Here is a 25225-nt window from a genome sequence, read left to right on the forward strand (position 1 = left end):
TCCCAGCAGTGCTCCAGACCCCTCAACCCACCCCCAAAAATCTAGAACCCCCCAAGCAGCCCCCCAAAAACATGCGATACTGCTAGGCCTCAGTTTAAATCGTGCCAAAACGCTCGATGCAACTAGGCCCAAACCCCCCTTTTCCACCATGGATTTTCTTCAGACCACTTGCAATCAAAATTAGACCTTTCCAGCAGTGCCCCCAGACCCCTCAACCCACACCCAAAAATCTAGAACCCCCTCAGCAGCCCCCCAAAACATGCAATACTGCTAGGCCTGAGTTTAAATCGTGCCAAAACGTTGTCTGCAACTAGGCCCAAACCCCCTTTTCCACCATGGATTTTCTTCAAACCACTTGCAATCAATATTAGACCTTCCCAGCAGTGCCAACAGACCCCTCAACCCAACCCCAAAAATCTAGAACCCCCCTAAGCAGCCCCCCAAATACATGCAATACTGCTAGGCCTAAGTTTCAATTGTGCCAAAACGCTCTCTGCAACTAGGCCCAAATCCCTCTTTTGCACAATGGATTTTCTTGAAACCACTTGCAATCAAATTTAGACCTTCCCAGCAGTGCCCCCAGACCCCTCAACCCACACCCAAAAATCTAGAACACCCTCAAGCAGCCCCCCAAAAACATGTGATACTGCTAGGCCTCAGTTTAAATCGTGCCAAAACGTTGTCTGCAACTAGGCCCAAACCCTCTTTTCCACCATGGATTTTCTTCAAACCGCTTGCAATCAAAATTTGACCTTCCCAGCAGTGCCAACAGACGCCTCAACCCAACCCCAAAAATCTAGAACCCCCCCAAGCAGCCCCCCAAATACATGCAATACTGCTAGGCCTAAATTTCAATTGTGCCAAAAAGCTCTCTGCAACTAGGCCCAAACCCCCCTTTTCCACCATGGATTTTGTTCAAACCACTTGCAATCAAAATTAGACCTTCCCAGCAGTGCCCCCAGACCCCTCAACCCACCCCCAAAAATCTAGAACCCCCAAGCAGCCCCCCAAAAACATGTGATACTGCTAAACAAACAACTTTTCCACCATGGATTTTCTTGAAACCACTTGCAATCAAAATTAGACCTTCCCAGCAGTGCCCCCAGACCCCTCAACCCACCCCAAACATCTAGAACCCCCCAAGCAGCCCCCCAAAAACATGCGATACTGCTAGGCCTCAGTTTCAATCGTGCCAAAACGCTGTCTGCAACTAGGCCCAAACCCCCTTTTCCACAATGGAATTTCTTCAAACCACTTGCAATCAAAATTCAACCTTCCCAGCAGTGCCCCCAGACCCTTCAAACCACCCCCAAAAATCTAGAACCCCCCCAAGCAGCCCCCAAAAACATGCGATACTGCTAGGCCTCAGTTTAAATCGTGCCAAAACGCTGTCTGCAACTAAGCCCAAACCCCCCTTTTCCACCATGGATTTTCTTCAAACCACTTACAATCAAAAATAGACCTTCCCAGCAGTGCCCCCAGACCCCTCAATCCACCCCCAAAAATCGAGAACACCCCCAAACAGCCCCCCAAAAACATACAATATTGCTAAAAAAAAACTTTTCCACCATGGATTTTCTTGAAACCACTTGCAATCAAAATTAGACCTTCCCAGCAGTGCCCCAGACCCCTCAAACCACCCCCAAAAATCTAGAACCCCCAAGCAGCCCCCCAAAAACATGTGATACTGCTAAACAAACAACTTTTCCACCATGGATTTTCTTGAAACCACTTCCAATCAAAATAAGACCTTCCCAGCAGTGCCCCTAGACCCCTCAACCCACCCCCAAACATCTAGAACCCCCCAAGCAGCCCCCCAAAAACATGCGATACTGCTAGGCCTCTGTTTCAATCGTGCCAAAACGCTGTCTGCAACTAGGCCCAAACCCCCTTTTCCACCATGGAATTTCTTCAAACCACTTGCAATCAAAATTCAACCTTCCCAGCAGTGCCCCCAGACCCCTCAAACCACCCCCAAAAATCTAGAACCCCCCCAAGCAGCCCCTCAAAAACATGTGATACTGCTAGGCCTCAGTTTAAATCGTGCCAAACGCTGTCTGCAACTAAGCCCAAACCCCCCTTTTCCACCATGGATTTTCTTCAAACCACTTACAATCAAAAATAGACCTTCCCAGCAGTGCCCCCAGACCCCTCAATCCACCCCCAAAAATCGAGAACAGCCCCCAAAAACATACAATATTGCTAAAAAAAAAAATTCCACCATGGATTTTCTTGAAACCACTTGCAATAAAAATTAGACCTTCCCAGCAGTGCCCCCAGACCCCTCAACCCACACCCAAAAATCTAGAACACCCTCAAGCAGCCCCCCAAAAACATGTGATACTGCTAGGCCTCAGTTAAAATCGTGCCAAAACGTTGTCTGCAACTAGGCCCAAACCCCCTTTTCCACCATGTATTTTCTTCAAACCACTTGCAATCAAAATTTGACCTTCCCAGCAGTGCCAACAGACCCCTCAACCCAACCCCAAAAATCTAGAACCCCCCAAGCAGCCCCCCAAATACATGCGATACTGCGAGGCCTAAGTTTCAATTGTGCCAAAACGCTCTCTGCAACTAGGCCCAAACCCCCCTTTTCCACCATGGATTTTCTTCAAACCACCTGCAATCAAAATTAGATCTTCCCAGCAGTGCTCCCAGACCCCTCAACCCACCCCCAAACATCTAGAACCCCCCAAGCAGCCCCCCAAAAACATGCGATACTGCGAGGCCTAAGTTTCAATTGTGCCAAAACGCTGTCTGCAACTAGGCCCAACCCCCCTTTTCCACCATGGAATTTCTTCAAACCACATGCAATCAAAATTCAACCTTCCCAGCAGTGCCCCCAGACCCCTCAAACCACCCCCAAAAATCTAGAACCCCCCAAGCAGCCCCCAAAATACATGCAATACTGCTAAAAAAACCGTTTCCACCCTGGATATTCTTCAAACCACTTGCAATCAAAATTAGACCTTCCCAGCAGTGCCCCCAGACCCCTCAACCCACCCCCAAAAATCTAGAACCCCCCAAGCAGGCCCGCAAAAACATGCAACACTGCTAGGCCTCAGTTTAAATCGTGCCAAAACGCTGTCTGCAACTTGGCCCAAACCCCCCTTTTCCACCAAGGATTTTCTTCAAACCACTTGCAATCAAGAGTGCCCCCAGACCCCTCAACCCAACCCCAAAAATCTAGAACCCACCCAAGCAGCCCCCCAAAAAAATGCGATACTGCTAGTCCTCAGTTTAAATTGTGCCAATACGTTGTCTGCAAATAGGCCCAAACCCCCCTTTTCCACCATGGATTTTCTTCAAACCACTTGCAATCAAAATTTGACCTTCCCAGCAGTGCCCCAGACCCCTCAACCCACCCCCAAAAATCGAGAACACCCCCAAACCCCCCCAAAAACATGCAATACTGCTAAAAAAGAGTTTTCCACCATGGATTTTCTTCAAACCACTTGCAATCAAAATTAGACCTTCCCAGCAGTGCCCCCAGACCCCTCAACCGACCCCCAAACACCTAGAACCCCCCCAAGAAGCCCCCCAAAAACATGCAATACTGCTAGTCCTCAGTTTAAAACGTGCCAAAACGCTGTCTGCAACTAGGCCGAAAAAACCCTTTTCCACCATGGACTTTCTTCAAACCACTTGCAATCTAAATTAGACCTTCCCAGCAGTGCCCCCAGACCCATCAACCCACCCCCAAAAATCTAGAATCCCCCCAAGCAGCCCCCCAAATACATGCAATACTGCTAGGCCTAAGTTTCAACTGTGCCAAAACGCTCTGTGCAGATAGGCCCAAACCCCACGTTTCCACCGTGGATTTTCTTCAAACTACTTGCAATCAACATTAGACCTTCTCAACAGTGCCCCCAGACCCCTCAACCCACCCCAAAACATCTAGAACCCCCCTAAGCAGCCCCCCAAAAACAAGCGATACTGCTAGGCCTCAGTTTAAATCGTGCCAAAACGCTGTCTGCAACTAGGCCCAAACCCCGCATTTTTTTCAAACCACTTGCATTCAAAATTAGACCTTCCCAGCAGTGTTCCAGACCCCTCAACCCACCCCCAAAAATCTAGAACCCCCCAAGCAGCCCCCCAAATACATGCGATACTGCGAGGCCTAAGTTTCAATTGTGCCAAAACGCTCTCTGCAACTAGGCCCAAACCCCCCTTTTCCACCATGGATTTTCTTCAAACCACTTGCAATCAAAATTAGATCTTCCCAGCAGTGCCCCCAGACCCCTCAAACCACCCCCAAAAATCTAGAACCCCCAAGCAGCCCCCCAAAAACATGTGATACTGCTAAACAAACAACTTTTCCACCATTGATTTTCTTGAAACCACTTGCAATCAAAATTAGACCTTCCCAGCAGTGCCCCCAGACCCCTCAACCCACCCCCAAACATCTAGAACCCCCCAAGCAGCCCCCCAAAAACATGCGATACTGCTAGGCCTCAGTTTCAATCGTGCCAAAACGCTGTCTGCAACTAGGCCCAAACCCCCTTTTCCACCATGGAATTTCTTCAAACCACATGCAATCAAAATTCAACCTTCCCAGCAGTGCCCCCAGACCCCTCAAACCACCCCCAAAAATCTAGAACCCCCCCAAGCAGCACCCAAAATACATGCAATACTGCTAAAAAAAACGTTTCCACCCTGGATATTCTTCAAACCACTTGCAATCAAAATTAGACCTTCCCAGCAGTGCCCCCAGACCCCTCAACCCACCCCCAAAAATCTAGAACCCCCCAAGCAGGCCCGCAAAAACATGCAATACTGCTAGGCCTCAGTTTAAATCGTGCCAAAACGCTGTCTGCAACTTGGCCCAAACCCCCCTTTTCCACCAAGGATTTTCTTCAAACCACTTGCAATCAAGAGTGCCCCCAGACCCCTCAACCCAACCCCAAAAATCTAGAACCCACCCAAGCAGCCCCCAAAAACATGCGATACTGCTAGTCCTCAGTTTAAATCGTGCCAAAACGCTGTCTGCAAATAGGCCCAAACCCCCCTTTTCCACCATGGATTTTCTTCAAACCACTTGCAATCAAAATTTGACCTTCCCAGCAGTGCCCCAGACCCCTCAACCCACCCCCAAAAATCGAGAACACCCCCAACCCCCCCCCCCCCAAAAACATGCAATACTGCTAAAAAAGAGTTTTCCACCATGGATTTTCTTCAAACCACTTGCAATCAAAATTAGACCTTCCCAGCAGTGCCCCCAGACCCCTCAACCGACCCCCAAACATCTAGAACCCCCCCCAAGAAGCCCCCCAAAAACATGCAATACTGCTAGTCCTCAGTTTAAAACGTGCCAAAACGCTGTCTGCAACTAGGCCAAAAAACCCCTTTTCCACCATGGACTTTCTTCAAACCACTTGCAATCTAAATTAGACCTTCCCAGCAGTGCCCCCAGACCCATCAACCCACCCCCAAAAATCTAGAATCCCCCCAAGCAGCCCCCCAAATACATGCAATACTGCTAGGCCTAAGTTTCAAGTGTGCCAAAACGCTCTGTGCAGCTAGGCCCAAACCCCACGTTTCCACCGTGGATTTTCTTCAAACTACTTGCAATCAACATTAGACCTTCTCAACAGTGCCCCCAGACCCCTCAACCCACCCCCAAACATCTAGAACCCCCCTAAGCAGCCCCCCAAAAACAAGCGATACTGCTAGGCCTCAGTTTAAATCGTGCCAAAACGCTGTCTGCAACTAGGCCCAAACCCCCTTTTCCACCATGGATTTTTTTCAAACCACTTGCATTCAAAATTAGACCTTCCCAGCAGTGCTCCAGACCCCTCAACCCACCCCCAAAAATCTAGAACCCCCCAAGCAGCCCCCCAAAAACATGCGATACTGCTAGGCCTCAGTTTAAATCGTGCCAAAACGCTCGATGCAACTAGGCCCAAACCCCCCTTTTCCACCATGGATTTTCTTCAGACCACTTGCAATCAAAATTAGACCTTTCCAGCAGTGCCCCCAGACCCCTCAACCCACACCCAAAAATCTAGAACCCCCTCAGCAGCCCCCCAAAACATGCAATACTGCTAGGCCTGAGTTTAAATCGTGCCAAAACGTTGTCTGCAACTAGGCCCAAACCCCCTTTTCCACCATGGATTTTCTTCAAACCACTTGCAATCAAAATTAGACCTTCCCAGCAGTGCCAACAGACCCCTCAACCCAACCCCAAAAATCTAGAACCCCCCTAAGCAGCCCCCCAAATACATGCGATACTGCTAGGCCTAAGTTTCAATTGTGCCAAAACGCTCTCTGCAACTAGGCCCAAATCCCTCTTTTGCACAATGGATTTTCTTGAAACCACTTGCAATCAAATTTAGACCTTCCCAGCAGTGCCCCCAGACCCCTCAACCCACACCCAAAAATCTAGAACACCCTCAAGCAGCCCCCCAAAAATATGTGATACTGCTAGGCCTCAGTTTAAATCGTGCCAAAACGTTGTCTGCAACTAGGCCCAAACCCTCTTTTCCACCATGGATTTTCTTCAAACCGCTTGCAATCAAAATTTGACCTTCCCAGCAGTGCCAATAGACACCTCAACCCAACCCCAAAAATCTAGAACCCCCCCCAAGCAGCCCCCCAAACACATGCAATACTGCTAGGCCTAAGTTTCATTTGTGCCAAAAAGCTCTCTGCAACTAGGCCCAAACCCCCCTTTTCCACCATGGATTTTGTTCAAACCACTTGCAATCAAAATTAGACCTTCCCAGCAGTGCCCCCAGACCCCTCAACCCACCCCCAAAAATCTAGAACCCCCAAAGCAGGCCCGCAAAAACATGCAATACTGCTAGGCCTCAGTTTAAATCGTGCCAAAACGCTGTCTGCAACTTGGCCCAAACCCCCTTTTCCATCAAGGATTTTCTTCAAACCACTTGCAATCAACATTAGACCTTCCCAGCAGTGCCCCCAGACCCCTCAATCCACCCCCAAAAATCGAGAACACCCCCAAACCCCCCCCCCCAAAAACATGCAATACTGCTAAAAAAGAGTTTTCCACCATGGATTTTCTTCAAACCACTTGCAATCAAAATTAGACCTTCCCTTGCAGTGCCCCCAGACCCCTCAACCCAACCCCAAAAATCTAGAACCCACCCAAGCAGCCCCCCAAAAACATGCGATACTGCTAGTCCTCAGATTAAATCGTGCCAAAACGCTGTCTGCAAATAGGCCCAAACCCCCCTTTTCCACCATGGATTTTCTTCAAACCACTTGCAATCAAAATTAGACCTTCCCAGCAGTGCCCCCAGACCCCTCAACCGACCCCCAAACATCTAAAACCCCCCCAAGAAGCCCCCAAAAACATCCAATACTGCTAGTCCTCAGTTTAAAATGTGCCAAAACGCTGTCTGCAACTAGGCCAAAAACCCCCTTTTCCACCATGGACTTTCTTCAAACCACTTGCAATCAATATTAGACCTTCCCAGCAGTGCCCCCGGACCCATCAACCCAACCCCAAAAATCTAGAACCCCCCAAGCAGCCCCCCCAAATACATGCGATACTGCTAGGTCTAAGTTTTAATTGTGCCAAAACGCTCTCTGCACTAGGCCCAAACCCCCCTTTTCCTCCATGGATTTTCTTCAAACCACTTGCAATAAAAAATTAGACCTTCCCAGCAGTGCCCCCAGACCCCTCAAACCACCCCCAAAAATCTAGAACCCCCAAGGAGCCCCCCAAAAACATGTGATACTGCTAAAAAAACAACTTTTCCACCATGGATTTTCTTCAAACCACTTGCAATCAAACTTAGACCTTCCCAGCAGTGCCCCCAGACCCCTCAACCCACCCCCAAACATCTAGAACCCCCCAAGCAGCCCCCCAAAAACATGCGATACTGCTAGGCCTAAGTTTCAATTGTGCCAAAACGCTCTCTGCAACTAGGCCCAAACCCCCCTTTTCCAACATGGATTTTCTTCAAACCACTTGCAATCAAAATAAGACCTTCCCAGCAGTGCCAACAGACCCCTCAACCCAACCCCAAAAATCTAGAACCCCCCAAGCAGCCCCCCAAATACATGCGATACTGCTAGGCCTAAGTTTTAATTGTGCCAAAACGCTTTCTGCAACTAGGCCCAAACCCCCCTTTTCCACCATGGATTTTCTTCAAACTACTTGCAATCAAAATTAGACCTTCCCAGCAGTGCCCCCAGACCCCTCAAACCACCCCCAAAAATCTAGAACCCCCAAGCAGCCCCCCAAAAACATGTGATACTGCTAAACAAACACCTTTTCCACCATGGATTTTCTTGAAACCACTTGCAATCAAAATTAGACCTTCCCAGCAGTGCCCCCAGACCCCTCAACCCACCCCAAACATCTAGAACCCCCCCAAGCAGCCCCCCAAAAACATGCGATACTGCTAGGCCTCAGTTTCAATTGTGCCAAAACGCTGTCTGCAACTAGGCCCAAACCCCCTTTTCCACCAAGGAATTTCTTCAAACCACTTGCAATCAAAATTCAACCTTCCCAGCAGTGCCCCCAGACCCTTCAAACCACCCCCAAAAATCTAGAACCCCCCCAAGCAGCCCCTCAAAAACATGCGATACTGCTAGGCCTCAGTTTAAATCGTGCCAAAATGCTGTCTGCAACTAAGCCCAAACCCCCCTTTTCCACCATGGATTTTCTTCAAACCACTTACAATCAAAAATAGACCTTCCCAGCAGTGCCCCCAGACCCCTCAATCCACCCCCAAAAATCGAGAACACCCCCGAACAGCCCCCCAAAAACATACAATATTGCTAAAAAAACCTTTTCCACCATGGATTTTCTTGAAACCACTTGCAATCAAAATTAGACCTTCCCAGCAGTGCCCCCAGACCCCTCAACCCACACCCAAAAATCTAGAACACCCTCAAGCAGCCCCCCAAAAACATGTGATACTGCTAGGCCTCAGTTTAAATCGTGCCAAAACGTTGTCTGCAACTAGGCCCAAACCCCCTTTTCCACCATGGATTTTCTTCAAACCGCTTGCAATCAAAATTTGACCTTCCCAGCAGTGCCAACAGACCCCTCAACCCAACCCCAAAAATCTAGAACCCCCCCAAGCAGCCCCCCAAATACATGCGATACTGCTAGGCCTAAGTTTCAATTGTGCCAAAACGCTCTCTGCAACTAGGCCCAAACCCCCCTTTTCCACCATGGATTTTCTTCAAACCACTTGCAATCAAAATTAGACCTTCCCAGCAGTGCCCCCAGACCCCTCAAACCACCCCAAAAATCTAGAACCCCCAAGCAGCCCCCCAAAAACATGTGATACTGCTAAACAAACAACTTTTCCACCATGGATTTTCTTGAAACCACTTGCAATCACAATTAGACCTTCCCAGCAGTGCCCCCAGACCCCTCAACCCACCCCCAAACATCTAGAACCCCCCAAGCAGCCCCCCAAAAACATGCGATACTGCTAGGCCTCAGTTTCAATTGTGCCAAAACTCTGTCTGCAACTAGGCCCAAACCCCCTTTTCCACCATGGAATTTCTTCAAACCACATGCAATCAAAATTCAACCTTCCCAGCAGTGCCCCCAGACCCCTCAAACCACACCCAAAAATCTAGAACACCCTCAAGCAGCCCCCCAAAAACATGTGATACTGCTAGGCCTCAGTTTAAATCGTGCCAAAACGTTGTCTGCAACTAGGCCCAAACCCCCTTTTCCACCATGGATTTTCTTCAAACCGCTTGCAATCAAAATTTGACCTTCCCAGCAGTGCCAACAGACCCCTCAACCCAACCCCAAAAATCTAGAACCCCCCCAAGCAGCCCCCCAAATACATGCGATACTGCTAGGCCTAAGTTTCAATTGTGCCAAAACGCTCTCTGCAACTAGGCCCAAACCCCCCTTTTCCACCATGGATTTTCTTCAAACCACTTGCAATCAAAATTAGACCTTCCCAGCAGTGCCCCCAGACCCCTCAAACCACCCCAAAAATCTAGAACCCCCAAGCAGCCCCCCAAAAACATGTGATACTGCTAAACAAACAACTTTTCCACCATGGATTTTCTTGAAACCACTTGCAATCAAGATTAGACCTTCCCAGCAGTGCCCCCAGACCCCTCAACCCACCCCCAAACATCTAGAACCCCCCAAGCAGCCCCCCAAAAACATGCGATACTGCTAGGCCTCAGTTTCAATTGTGCCAAAACTCTGTCTGCAACTAGGCCCAAACCCCCTTTTCCACCATGGAATTTCTTCAAACCACATGCAATCAAAATTCAACCTTCCCAGCAGTGCCCCCAGACCCCTCAAACCACCCCCAAAAATCTAGAACACCCCCAAACAGCCCCCCAAAAACATATAATATTGCTAAAAAAAACCTTTTCCACCATGGATTTTCTTGAAACCACTTGCAATCAAAATTAGACCTTCCCAGCAGTGCCCCCAGACCCCTCAACCCACACCCAAAAATCTAGAACACCCTCAAGCAGCCCCCCAAAAACATGTGATACTGCTAGGCCTCAGTTTAAATCGTGCCAAAACGTTGTCTGCAACTAGGCCCAAACCCCCTTTTCCACCATGGATTTTCTTCAAACCGCTTGCAATCAAAATTTGACCTTCCCAGCAGTGCCAACAGACCCCTCAACCCAACCCCAAAAATCTAGAACCCCCCCCAAGCAGCCCCCCAAAAACATGCGATACTGCTAGGCCTCAGTTTCAATCGTGCCAAAACGCTGTCTGCAACTAGGCCCAAACCCCCCTTTTCCACCATGGAATTTCTTCAGACCACATGCACTCAAAATTCAACCTTCCCAGCAGTGCCCCCAGACCCCTCAAACCACCCCCAAAAATCTAGAACCCCCCAAGCAGCCCCCAAAATACATCCAATACTGCTAAAAAAAACGTTTCCACCCTGGATATTCTTCAAACCACTTGCAATCAAAATTAGACCTTCCCAGCAGTGCCCCCAGACCCCTCAACCCACCCCCAAAAATCTAGAACCCCCCAAGCAGGCCCGCAAAAACATGCAATACTGCTAGGCCTCAGTTTAAATCGTGCCAAAACGCTGTCTGCAACTTGGCCCAAACCCCCCTTTTCCACCAAGGATTTTCTTCAAACCACTTGCAATCAAGAGTGCCCCCAGACCCCTCAACCCAACCCCAAAAATCTAGAACCCACCCAAGCAGCCCCCAAAAACATGCGATACTGCTAGTCCTCAGTTTAAATCGTGCCAAAACGCTGTCTGCAAATAGGCCCAAACCCCCCTTTTCCACCATGGATTTTCTTCAAACCACTTGCAATCAAAATTTGACCTTACCAGCAGTGCCCCAGACCCCTCAACCCACCCCCAAAAATCGAGAACACCCCCAACCCCCCCCCCCAAAAACATGCAATACTGCTAAAAAAGAGTTTTCCACCATGGATTTTCTTCAAACCATTTGCAATCAAAATTAGACCTTCCCAGCAGTGCCCCCAGACCCCTCAACCGACCCCCAAACATCTAGAACCCCCCAAAGAAGCCCCCCAAAAACATGCAATACTACTAGTCCTCAGTTTAAAACGTGCCAAAACGCTGTCTGCAACTAGGCCAAAAAACCCCTTTTCCACCATGGACTTTCTTCAAACCACTTGCAATCTAAATTAGACCTTCCCAGCAGTGCCCCCAGACCCATCAACCCACCCCCAAAAATCTAGAATCCCCCCAAGCAGCCCCCCAAATACATGCAATACTGCTAGGCCTAAGTTTCAAGTGTGCCAAAACGCTCTGTGCAGCTAGGCCCAAACCCCACGTTTCCACCGTGGATTTTCTTCAAACTACTTGCAATCAACATTAGACCTTCTCAACAGTGCCCCCAGACCCCTCAACCCACCCCCAAACATCTAGAACCCCCCTAAGCAGCCCCCCAAAAACAAGCGATACTGCTAGGCCTCAGTTTAAATCGTGCCAAAACGCTGTCTGCAACTAGGCCCAAACCCCCTTTTCCACCATGGATTTTTTTCAAACCACTTGCATTCAAAATTAGACCTTCCCAGCAGTGCTCCAGACCCCTCAACCCACCCCCAAAAATCTAGAACCCCCCAAGCAGCCCCCCAAAAACATGCGATACTGCTAGGCCTCAGTTTAAATCGTGCCAAAACGCTCGATGCAACTAGGCCCAAACCCCCCTTTTCCACCATGGATTTTCTTCAGACCACTTGCAATCAAAATTAGACCTTTCCAGCAGTGCCCCCAGACCCCTCAACCCACACCCAAAAATCTAGAACCCCCTCAGCAGCCCCCCAAAACATGCAATACTGCTAGGCCTGAGTTTAAATCGTGCCAAAACGTTGTCTGCAACTAGGCCCAAACCCCCTTTTCCACCATGGATTTTCTTCAAACCACTTGCAATCAATATTAGACCTTCCCAGCAGTGCCAACAGACCCCTCAACCCAACCCCAAAAATCTAGAACCCCCCTAAGCAGCCCCCCAAATACATGCAATACTGCTAGGCCTAAGTTTCAATTGTGCCAAAACGCTCTCTGCAACTAGGCCCAAATCCCTCTTTTGCACAATGGATTTTCTTGAAACCACTTGCAATCAAATTTAGACCTTCCCAGCAGTGCCCCCAGACCCCTCAACCCACACCCAAAAATCTAGAACACCCTCAAGCAGCCCCCCAAAAACATGTGATACTGCTAGGCCTCAGTTTAAATCGTGCCAAAACGTTGTCTGCAACTAGGCCCAAACCCTCTTTTCCACCATGGATTTTCTTCAAACCGCTTGCAATCAAAATTTGACCTTCCCAGCAGTGCCAACCGACGCCTCAACCCAACCCCAAAAATCTAGAACCCCCCCAAGCAGCCCCCCAAATACATGCAATACTGCTAGGCCTAAGTTTCAATTGTGCCAAAAAGCTCTCTGCAACTAGGCCCAAACCCCCCTTTTCCACCATGGATTTTGTTCAAACCACTTGCAATCAAAATTAGACCTTCCCAGCAGTGCCCCCAGACCCCTCAACCCACCCCCAAAAATCTAGAACCCCCAAAGCAGGCCCGCAAAAACATGCAATACTGCTAGGCCTCAGTTTAAATCGTGCCAAAACGCTGTCTGCAACTTGGCCCAAACCCCCTTTTCCACCAAGGATTTTCTTCAAACCACTTGCAATCAACATTAGACCTTCCCAGCAGTGCCCCCAGACCCCTCAACCCAACCCCAAAAATCTAGAACCCACCCAAGCAGCCCCCCAAAAACATGCGATACTGCTAGTCCTCAGTTTAAATCGTGCCAAAACGCTGTCTGCAAATAGGCCCAAACCCCCCTTTTCCACCATGGACTTTCTTCAAACCACTTGCAATCAAAATTTGACCTTCCCAGCAGTGCCCCCAGACCCCTCAATCCACCCCCAAAAATCGAGAACACCCCCAAACCCCCCCCAAAAACATGCAATACTGCTAATAAAGAGTTTTCCACCATGGATTTTCTTCAAACCACTTGCAATCAAAATTAGACCTTCCCTTGCAGTGCCCCCAGACCCCTCAACCCAACCCCAAAAATCTAGAACCCACCCAAGCAGCCCCCCAAAAACATGCGATACTGCTAGTCCTCAGTTTAAATCGTGCCAAAATGCTGTCTGCAAATAGGCCCAAACCCCCCTTTTCCACCATGGATTTTCTTCAAACCACTTGCAATCAAAATTAGACCTTCCCAGCAGTGCCCCCAGACCCCTCAACCGACCCCCAAACATCTAGAACCCCCCAAGAAGCCCCCCAAAAACATCCAATACTGCTAGTCCTCAGTTTAAAACGTGCCAAAACGCTGTCTGCAACTAGGCCAAAAAACCCCTTTTCCACCAAGGATTTTCTTCAAACCACTTGCAATCAAAAATAGAAGAAGTAATACTTTTATTTGATTTATAATAAAAATCATAAAAGGGTGGAACTTACCACCATTTGAACAATGTTTACATTTTTAAAACAACACAAAATCAACTTCAGGTCAAGATAAAACAAAAAGATTAAAAACAAAACAGAAAGAATTTAAAGTTGCACAAACTTTTCAGGAAGGTGGTCGAAGGTAAAAAGTAAAATTTAGAAAGGTGTTATGATTAAGATCAAGGGACACTTTTGTAACATGAAATTACACAGACTTTTCAAAAAGTGGTGTAAGGGGGAAAGTAAAACTTGGGGAAACAATGTGGGTTGGATCAGGGTGCCCTTTTATGACATAAAATGAAGTGCTATGGGATGGAGACAAGAGAGTCAGTTGGGAAAATAAAAGTGAGTCTATGGCCGGCTATGTCCATGCCTGTTATCCTGACTTCTCTTTGGTTGCTGCCTTGTTTCCCAGCTCTCGGGCAGCAAGCTCCAGAAATTTTATAGTGTTGCAAGATAGTTTTATCCAAGTCCCGCTGAGGCATATGATGACAGCCGCCCTGCAGGTTCTCACCTGGGCGACTCTTAAGAGTGGTAACAGAAGTACTTTCCTTAGTTTCTGAAGTGCGGGACATATACATATTAGATGCAGTAATGACTCTGCGCCGTTGTTACAAAGGCGGCAGTCGGAAGTTGACCACGACTGTAGCCATTTGGGAGTGAGATCTTTGCTCGCAAAACAGCCCAACCTTAACAAACTTAATTTCCTTTTGTAATGGTCCCTGAAGCAGTCTTGCAAATATGGATGGGGCTTCATGTGGAAGTATGATGGCAGAACAATCCAGGCGTGGCTTTTGCCTGCCACTGCAGCTTTGTCCATTAGTAGTGACGCTTGTTTGATGGCGTTGTTAGTTCGCAGTTTAAAAGCGGTATAGGTCATGGGTGCATGCCAGGATTCTTCCAGTGCTAATGATTGAAGCGCTTGCCTGAGGCACTTATATATAGACTTGGGAAGTCCTGCCTGTTTTTCTACTTCCAGCCAGCACAGATGAGCCAGGGAATGATCTTCTGCATCCCTCATTCGCCAGTAGTATTTTACGAGGGCTCCTTGTCTTGCCGGGAGCTGATTTGTGAGGCCGTATTCCAAACGTATTTGAGATTGCGAAATGTAACGCGGGATTGAAAAAAGGTTTTTGAAGAGGCGAGATTGGGCGAGGTTTAGTGCTGTGGAGTCCCGGGTTGCCATCATCTCTGAACCGTATGTGAGGGATGGCAAGAATTTGGCAGCTACGATCTTTAAAATGTGGGCAGTGGAATTTCCGCATAGATGTTTTTGGACTGTTTTAAAGGCGAATTGGAGCTGTTTTGCTTTTGATTTCCCCTGTTCCAAGTGCTGTTTATATTTTAATTGATGATCCAGTGAGATGCCCAGGTATTTGTATTGATCTACCTGAGTTAGTATGCTGGAGTTTATCTTCCAGACGAATTTTTTTCCTTTCTTGCGAGAGCCAGAAAAGCATAAAATATTTGTTTTTTTAAGATTTATTGTAAGTTGTGCATTCGAGAGGTATGACGCAAGCTTAGAGATCATACGTTGAAAGCCGAGGGGAGTTTGTGACAAAAGCACAATATCGTCTGCGTATTGTAGATTCATTATGGGCAGGTTCCCCAATTTTGGTGGATCTCCCTGAATCGAGCTTAAGTCGCTTTCTAGGTCCGCGGTATAAATGTTAAAAAGGCAAGGGGCCAATACGCAGCCTTGTTTTAAGCCGTTGAGTGTGAGGAATTTCTTTGTCAGGTATCGGCCATCTCCTTTTTTCACTTGGACCCAGGTCTTTGAATACAGCTCTATGATTGCTCCCAAAAGCTTTGGCGGCGCGCCCCAGGCTTTCATTTTGGCCCAGAGTTTGGACCTTGGCACTTTATCAAAGGCCGCTTTTAGGTCCAAAAAACAAGTATACAGTGATTTAGAGTTGTCGATTGCCCTTTTTGCTAGTAGGGTTATTGCAGATAAGTTGGTGAGAGTGCCCATTCCTGGGCAAAAGCCTGTTTGCGTCAGGGGGATTAGCCCTGTGCTGCTTACCCAAGCCTCCAGTTCCACCAGTAAGTTTGACGCATAGATCTTTGCCTCCACCTCTATTAAGGCTATTAGCCTGTAGTTGTTGGGGTCAGAGCGAGAACCAGATTTATGTATTGGGTGTAGGATACTGCCCCTCCACGATTCGGGAATGTTCCCGGTCTTTACACTGTGACAAAATAAAGGAAGTAATTGACTGGCCCAGAACTTGGGGTCTTTCCTGAATAGAGCGTTGGGGAGACCATTTGGGCCAGGAGCTCCATCTGCTCTCAGTGATTTTATGGTGTTGAAAACCTGCGTTAGTGTCATCAGGTCCGTGCCACCTATGTTCTTTGTTGTTGACGGTTCACAAGTGGCTTTGGGGTCAGCAGGCTTTAGGTCCGTCATTGTTCTCAGGCTTGGCGAGGCATGCTCCAGGAGCGGCACAACTTTCTTGTCAAGTGAGGTATCAAGTTTGAAATTGTATAACAAATCGATGTGGCTACACCAAAGCTGATCAGTCATATCGGAATTGAACTGCCGATGTTTGCCGTTGAGCATGAAGTTTATTTTTGCCCAAAATTCTTTTGAATACTGCATCTTACTGTCATGGAATATAGTACATGCTAGTTTTTCCCTATGCATTCTCTTTGCCAGATTGGTCTCTCTTTTTAGCTCTTTTTTTAAGGCTGCAATTGTTTTCAAAGTTTGTTGTGAAAAGTGAGGATCCTTTTTGCGTTCGGCCCTGAGAAATGCATTCATTTGCCTTTTTAGTTGTCGCAGCTTTGGGGTGTACCATTTCCCTCCTTTGTTTCTTGTGGCTTTTTGTCCTCTGCGGTTGGATTGGAAATTCTTGTTTAAGTCTGCTACAAAGGACTCCCAGGTCTTTATTATGTCCTTTGATGTATCAGATAGTGAAAGCATTGCATGGCATGACGCCGTTAGATTGTCGAGGTTTTCTTCATTCCAATTTAGACGTTGTAAATTGAAGATTTGGGTGTTCAAGGATAGAGGCAGCGCTAGCTCAGACTTTTTTACTTCAATTGTCAAGGTGAAGATCTGTGGGAAATGATCGCTTTCCCCCCGTTCCTGGATGTGGAAGTCTCTGATGTAAAGGAATAGGTCGGGGTCCACCAGAGTGTAGTCTATGGTTGAACCTGAATTTTTGGAAACCCTCGTTAGGGCAGCTGGTGTGTCCAGATTGCCCATTCCGTTTAAGGTGTACAATTGGAGGGCTTCCAACTCCATGGCACATTTCCTTCCTATGGCGCTTTGTCTGCAAAGGTTGCCCTGCCGGGGAACAATGTGGGTAGGGAGGCTTCCCTCCTGACGCTGAATTAGATTCATGTTAAAATCTCCTGTTATGAGGATGTTTTCGCTTGGATAGGTAGACTTTAGTCCCTTGATTGTGGTAACTAATTGTTTTATCCTCTTCCCCTTGTGTTTTCCGCCCGGGTGCATATAAAGGTTCATGATCAAAAGGCCCATGTTTGGGGAAATGTCAATTTTAACGCATTGCATCCATGTGGACTCTAGGTCGATGTGACTAAGTTGCCATAGTAAGTCAGTCGATATGAAAATGGATAGGCCTCCTTTTGCCCTGCCGGAGCGGGCCTCCTTTTGTGCTGGTGTAAAAAATTCTTTGTATCCCACAAGAGGCGTGTTTGTTGTCTGCCAAGTTTCCTGGAGCATTAGTATTTTAAATTGTGTGTTAAACTCTATAAAGTCTTCTTCCTCCAGCTTTGCTTTTAGACCATATACGTTCCATGAACAGAACGTGCAACCCTGCTCCTTGCCAACCTTTGCTCTACTGTTGGTTCAGTCTGTGTTCCTATGGATTGATGCCAGGGGGGCATGTTGGTGACTTTCTGGCAGGTCATCCGCCTGACGGGCAATCGTGATTGTGATTTGCCTGAGTTTGTTGCCTTCTTCTTCTATGCTGCCTCTTAACTCTGGTCCTTTAGCGTTTTTTAGGAGGCCTCGTTTTGGATTTTGTTTCCGCAACGGACTAGGATATCGAGCTGGCTCCACTTTTTTTTAGATCAATACCCCATGAGGCAAAATCCTCCCAGTGGGTCAGGATTTGTTCTGTGACAATGTGATCAGTCCAGGTTGTTATCGTGGAATCAGAGCCTGGTTGAAAAGGGTTTGGTTTAAACTCTACTGATTCCAAGTCGCGTGATTTTAAATGACTCAGGCCTGGTAATTCCTCTAGGAGTCTTAGGATTGCCCCTCTGTTCAAGATATCATGGGTCCCTCTTGAGCAGTATTTCGGAATTAGCTCAATTTTATTACTTAAAATATGTCGCTTTTGAATTATTGGTCGTCTGATTTCTTTGATGATTGGGGTAGACTTTCCTTCCAGGTCCATCTTTGGCTCTGAGGTGTACTGATTAGCTGGCTGAGCACTACTTGTGGTTGTTTGTTCGTTGAGGTCTAGGGATGGTGGGACTTGTGTTTTTCCCTCCAGCGGGTCTCGTGAATTTGGTTCCTTGATCTTTGCGGGTCTATCTATGCCAATTTGTCTTTTGTTTTCTGATACTTGGATGGATGAGATGGTATCCTTTGAGCTTGTTCTTTGCTTGATGTTTGTGGCTATGACTTGCTCGTCAATTGGTGGGTTGCAGTTTGGCTTTTCTCTGGGTGGGTTAAAGATGCTAAACACCTTTATTGTGTTCTGGGTTGAGTTTGTGCCATTTGTGGCTCTTTTTGGAGTGGTTGTGTCCTTGTCAAGAGGTAAGCCTTTTAGGGTTGACCCTTGCTCTGAAGTTGTTCTGATTTGGGGTGGGACACCCTCTGACTGCTCTTTATCTTCGCAGCTGCTGGGGTCGTTGTTGTTTTTTTTGGGGGGCTTCGATGATGTGCCTTGCCTGTATGCCTTTGTTTTTCTAGCTTTCCTTTGGCGCTTCCTTTCCCTTTTAGTAAGCGCATGTACCTGAACGGTAAGATTGGGACTATGTTCCGCGATTTGTAGGGACACCTGAGTTGAATCTGCTTCCTCTCCGTGGTCAGCTAGAGTTTGTTTGTGTGCTCTTGTTGGCGTTGTGATATCAATAGAGATGGAGGAGTCTGGTTGGTCTTGGGTTTTCAAGCTAGCTTCGCCGCTGCAAACCTCAAGCGGCCTACCTTGGCCCTCTTTGGCGGGCTGTTGTCTTGTTGAGTGTCTTATAGTTGTAGTTGTTGCCTTGGGGGAGTCCATTTTGGGTTCCTTAACAGCCCCCAATATCTGCGTCATCAGGCTTGGTACTGTGGCCAGTTTGTCTATTATATCTGAACAGTGGCAGGTGTAGAAGGTGGAGTCCTTGTTGAGTTGCACCTTCGTGATCATGTTGTTTAAATCTTTTAAGTTTGATTCAATGCCCTGAAGGTGAAGGGCCAGGAGGTTAAGCAGGTCAACTTGCGTATCCAATTTGTCCGCATGGTAGGACATTGCGACACCTATGGTTTCCATGGTCTTTAATAGTTGCGGCTAGATGGAGGCTGTTTGGTTGCTCACTAGTGTTTCCCCATATGTATAAGTGAGGTTGGGTGAGATGAAAGCGTGCTCAGGAGGATTTAGTTGATTGCGATGCTCGCACGGTTGCACACTCCTTGGCGATAACCTTTTGACATTTCCTTCCTCCTTGCCAGGCGTTTGGTCATGTTGAGCTGCGAGCTGGCATATACTCCGTTCGGTTTCTATGCTGTCGCTTGTAGTTACGTTTTCTTTCTGTGGGTTCGATGACTCACTGTGTTCAATGGCATCGGTTTCTTCCGTTACGAGTCCAACAGATGAGGGGTGGTGATTTTTAACAAATGCAGGTATGGGCTGGCAACTCGATTTACTGGGAGAGTTTACTGGTGACAGTGGGTTTTGAATGCAGTTTACTGTTTGTGTTTGTGAGGGACATTCCTCGGTTATTGTCGGAGTCGTTTTCTGGATGAATTGTGGACTTTGCTCTAAAAAGACTGAGTCATAGCTTGCGTCCGGGGTCCAGTGAACAAAGACACGAGCCGGTGATGTATGAGCTATTTGTTGGGGCTTGGGAGTTGGGTGCCCCCTGGTTTGGTCTAAGCTATTGGCTAGTTGTCGGGTAATTAGGTCACACGCCCGAGAGGGCCAGATCCCCCACTCCCAGAGACCCTTCTTATTTTGGTATTAAAGGCATTGCTAGGTTCGCTGTAACACCTTATGTGAAGTGGTGGCGGTGCTGGCGATATGACGCCTTTGTTTGTGCCTTCCTTGAGTGCTTTACACTGGGTACTGTTAAAATTGGAGCTAGCATCAAGTGGGCGAAGTTCTGATCCATTCCCGGTAGAGAGTCTTTGACAGACTTTAAGAAAGTCTGTAATCAGTGCCCGTTTGCTTGATTTGGGGTGCACCACTTGAGCTTGAGCTTTATGGTTCAGTGATGGCGTAGCATCGTGTTCCGATGATTCATTTTCTCTGGTTAGGGCACTACAGGCTGTGCTGAACTTGTGGAGCCCCTTGGCTCCCGCGTCGGGGCTCTGCAATCCTATTTTATCACGTTGGAGTATCGAGCCAGAAGGGGATTTTGCGAGGTTTGCTGAACTGATGCCTTGTCCCACCGGCTTCTTGGGGCTCTTTTCCCCACCTGCGGCGGACCCGTCCTCTGCCTCGTTGATAGTACCCTTGGCCTTTTTTGTCTTTGCCTGTGGTTTTTCGGCAAGGTTTTCCTCGCCTCGTATCTTCCCGGATCTCATGATCGAGATACTTCAAGTGTGAACGATATAATTGTTCCTTTCCGTTTTGGGGGGGAACCTGGGCTTGAGGGATCAGTGTGCAGTCGATGGGTCGGAGTTATCCTTCTTTTGTCTCTTAACTTTTTTGATGGTTGGTTTTGCAAATTGATTTGCAAGCTGAATTGCTGGATTTCTGGATTGCTGATTGCTGATTGGGGTTTTGTCACTGTGGCTATGGTGGTAGATGGTGGTGAGGGCGGGCAGATGGCGAAACCAATCAGTTGATGAGCGCCTGCTGTCCCCCAACAAGATTCAATTTGCACCTGCCCTTGGCGTTTATACTGTTGGTTTGTTAGCTGGGCGGTTTTGATTATGGGGTAAGGCGCAGGCTTGATCCGTTTAGTTCATGCGGGGTAAGGGGCGACAAGCGGAGCACACAGGGGGACCGCAGGCTGAAGGACCTAGTAAGACAGCCTCCCTTGGTCTACTCCCCGGGCTCTTACTTTGCTACCACCTCTAACGGCGGCTGCGCTTATGTCGCCCCCTCCTCCCCCGCCTCTTACCTCAAGGCCGGGCCGGGCCGCTGAAACACTGCAGAGGTAAAGCTCCTGTGCGCCTGTGCTCAATCCTTCCGTCTGGAGTGCTGGGACCTTGGAGCTGGCATGGACTGGAGCCGAGGTTTGGCAGTAGCTGTGGCAAACAATGGGCGGACAGGCGAGTGGGCAGACCGGCTAGGGGTACAGGGATACAGCCAGCAGTGCAAACCGGTGGTTGTCTAACCCCCGTTTTCCTCCCACGCCTCCACTGGCGCTGGCTGATCTCACCGATGTCAGTAGCGGCCGTCCGCCGACAGTGCACAGCACTTTCTCTGCTCCGCTCTGCACTCAGCGCCGAGTCTCTGCACCGGGTCCCAGCGGCCAACCTGCACCACAGGACACCACGCCACTGGTCCTACCGCTGACCCGGTACTGTTGCTCTCGAATCCCGTGCTTTTCCCCAGTTGCTGGTTCGCCAGGTCGCGATTCACCGGTTACCGGTCACGATTCTGGGTTGTGGTTCACGGTCGTGATACACGGCCGCCGCCCTTCCGCGGCTGCTACCGCCGCTGTGAGCCTCTCACTCACTGCTCTGCTGTGCGCTACGTGTAAAATCCGAACGCCAAAAATCTAGAACCCCCCCAAGCAGCCCCCCAAATACATGCAATACTGCTAGGCCTAAGTTTCAATTGTGCCAAAACACTCTCTGCAACTAGGCCCAAACCCCCCTTTTCCACTATGGATTTTGTTCAAACCACTTCCAATCAAAATTAGACCTTCCCAGCAGTGCCCCCAGACCCCTCAACCCACCCCCAAAAATCTAGAACCCCCAAAGCAGGCCTGCAAAAACATGCAATACTGCTAGGCCTCAGTTTAAATCGTGCCAAAACGCTGTCTGCAACTTGGCCAAAACCCCCCTTTTCCACCAAGGATTTTCTTCAAACCACTTGCAATCAAAAAAAGACCTTCCCAGCAGTGCCCCCAGACCCCTCAATCCACCCCCAAAAATCGAGAACACCCCCAAACAGCCCCCCAAAAACATGCAATATTGCTAAAAAAAACTTTCCCACCATAGATTTTCTTGAAACCACTTGCAATCAAAATTAGACCTTCCCAGCAGTGCCCCCAGACCCCTCAACCCACACCCGAAAATCTAGAAAACCCTCAAGCAGCTCCCCAAAAACATGTGATACTGCTAGGCCTCAGTTTAAATCGTGCCAAAACGTTGTCTGCAACTAGGCCCAAACCCCCTTTTCCACCATGGATTTTCTTCAAACCGCTTGCAATCAAAATTTGACCTTCCCAGCAGTGCCAACAGACCCCTCAACCCAACCCCAAAAATCTAGAACCCCCAAGCAGCCCCCCAAATACATGCGATACTGCTAGGCCTAAGTTTTAATTGTGCCAAAACGCTTTCGGCAACTAGGCCCAAACCCCCCTTTTCCACCATGGATTTTCTTCAAACCACTTGCAATCAAAATTAGACCTTCCCAGCAGTGCCCCAGACCCCTCAAACCACCCCCAAAAATCTAGAACCCCCAAGCAGCCCCCCAAAAACATGTGATACTGCTAAACAAACAACTTTTCCACCATGGATTTTCTTGAAACCACTTGCAATCAAAATTAGACCATCCCAGCAGTGCCCCCAGACCCCTCAACCCACCCCAAACATCTAGAACCCCCCAAGCAGCCCCCCAAAAATATGCGATACTGCTAGGCCTCAGTTTCAATCGTGCCAAAACGCTGTCTGCAACTAGGCCCAAACCCCCTTTTCCACCAAGGAATTTCTTCAAACCACTTGCAATCAAAATTCAACCTTCCCAGCAGTGCCCCCAGACCCTTCAAACCACCCCCAAAAATCTAGAACCCCCCCAAGCAGCCCCTCAAAAACATGCGATACTGCTAGGCCTCAGTTTAAATCGTGCCAAAACGCTGTCTGCAACTAAGCCCAAACCCCCCTTTTCCACCATGGATTTTCTTCAAACCACTTACAATCAAAAATAGACCTTCCCAGCAGTGCCCCCAGACCCCTCAATCCACCCCCAAAAATCGAGAACACCCCCAAACAGCCCCCCAAAAACATACAATATTGCTAAAAAAAAAACTTTTCCACCATGGATTTTTTTGAAACCACTTGCAATCAAAATTAGACCTTCCCAGCAGTGCCCCCAGACCCCTCAACCCACACCCAAAAATCTAGAACACCCTCAAGCAGCCCCCCAAAAACATGTGATACTGCTAGGCCTCAGTTTAAATCGTGCCAAAACGTTGTCTGCAACTAGGCCCAAACCCCCTTTTCCACCATGGATTTTCTTCAAACCGCTTGCAATCAAAATTTGACCTTCCCAGCAGTGCCAAAAGACCCCTCAACCCAACCCCAAAAATCTAGAACCCCCCCAAGCAGCCCCCCAAATACATGCGATACTGCTAGGCCTAAGTTTCAATTGTGCCAAAACGCTCTCAGCAACTAGGCCCAAACCCCCCTTTTCCACCATGGATTTTCTTCAAACCACTTGCAATCAAAATTAGACCTTCCCAGCAGTGCCCCCAGACCCCTCAAACCACCCCCAAAAATCTAGAACCCCCAAGCAGCCCCCCAAAAACATGTGATACTGCTAAACAAACAACTTTTCCACCATGGATTTTCTTGAAACCACTTGCAATCAAAATTAGACCTTCCCAGCAGTGCCCCCAGACCCCTCAACCCACCCCCAAACATCTAGAACCCCCCAAGCATCCCCCCAAAAACATGCGATACTGCTAGGCCTCAGTTTCAATCGTGCCAAAACTCTGTCTGCAACTAGGCCCAAACCCCCTTTTCCACCATGGAATTTCTTCAAACCACATGCAATCAAAATTCAACCTTCCCAGCAGTGCCCCCAGACCCCTCAAACCACCCCCAAAAATCTAGAACCCCCCCAAGCAGCCCACAAAATACATGCAATACTGCTAAAAAAATGTTTCCACCCTGGATATTCTTCAAACCACTTGCAATCAAACTTAGACCTTCCCAGCAGTGCCCCCAGACCCCTCAACCCACCCCCAAAAATCTAGAACCCCCCAAGCAGCCCCCCAAAAACATGCAATACTGCTAGGCCTCAGTTTAAATCGTGCCAAAACGCTGTCTGCAACTTGGCCCAAACCCCATTTTTCCACCAAGGATTTTCTTCAAACCACTTGCAATCAAGAGTGCCCCCAGACCCCTCAACCCAACCCCAAAAATCTAGAACCCACCCAAGCAGCCCCCCAAAAACATGCGATACTGCTAGTCCTCAGTTTAAATCGTGCCAAAACGCTGTCTGCAAATAGGCCCAAACCCCCCTTTTCCACCATGGATTTTCTTCAAACCACTTGCAATCAAAATTTGACCTTCCCAGCAGTGCCCCAGACCCCTCAACCCACCCCCAAAAATCGAGAACACCCCCAAACCCCCCCCCCCCAAAAACATGCAATACTGCTAAAAAAAAGTTTTTCACCATGGATTTTCTTCAAACCACCTGCAATAAAAATTAGACCTTCCCAGCAGTGCCTCCAGACCCCTCAACCGACCCCCAAACATCTAGAACCCCCCCAAGCAGCCCCCCAAAAACATGCGATACTGCTAGTCCTCAGTTTAAAACGTGCCAAAACGCTGTCTGCAACTAGGCCAAAAACCCCCTTTTCCACCATGGACTTTCTTCAAACCACTTGCAATCTAAATTAGACCTTCCCAGCAGTGCCCCCAGACCCATCAACCCACCTCCAAGAATCTAGAACCCCCCCAAGCAGCCCCCCAAATACATGCAATACTGCTAGGCCTAAGTTTCAACTGTGCCAAAACGCTCTATGCAACTAGGCCCAAACCCCACGTTTCCACCATGGATTTTCTTCTAACTACTTGCAATCAACATTAGACCTTCTCAACAGTTCCCCCAGACCCCTCAACCCACCCCAAACATCTAGAACCCCCCTAAGCAGCCCCCCAAAAACAAGCGATACTGCTAGGCCTCAGTTTAAATCGTGCCAAAACGCTGTCTGCAACTAGGCCCAAACCCCCTTTTCCACCATGGATTTTTTTCAAACCACTTGCATTCAAAATTAGACCTTCCCAGCAGTGCCCCCAGACCCCTCAACCCACCCCCAAAAATCTAGAACCCCCAAGGAGCCCCCCA

The sequence above is a fragment of the Lissotriton vulgaris genome, unplaced genomic scaffold (assembly GCF_964263255.1).
Source record: "Lissotriton vulgaris unplaced genomic scaffold, aLisVul1.2 SCAFFOLD_225, whole genome shotgun sequence".
NCBI lineage: Eukaryota > Metazoa > Chordata > Amphibia > Caudata > Salamandridae > Lissotriton > Lissotriton vulgaris.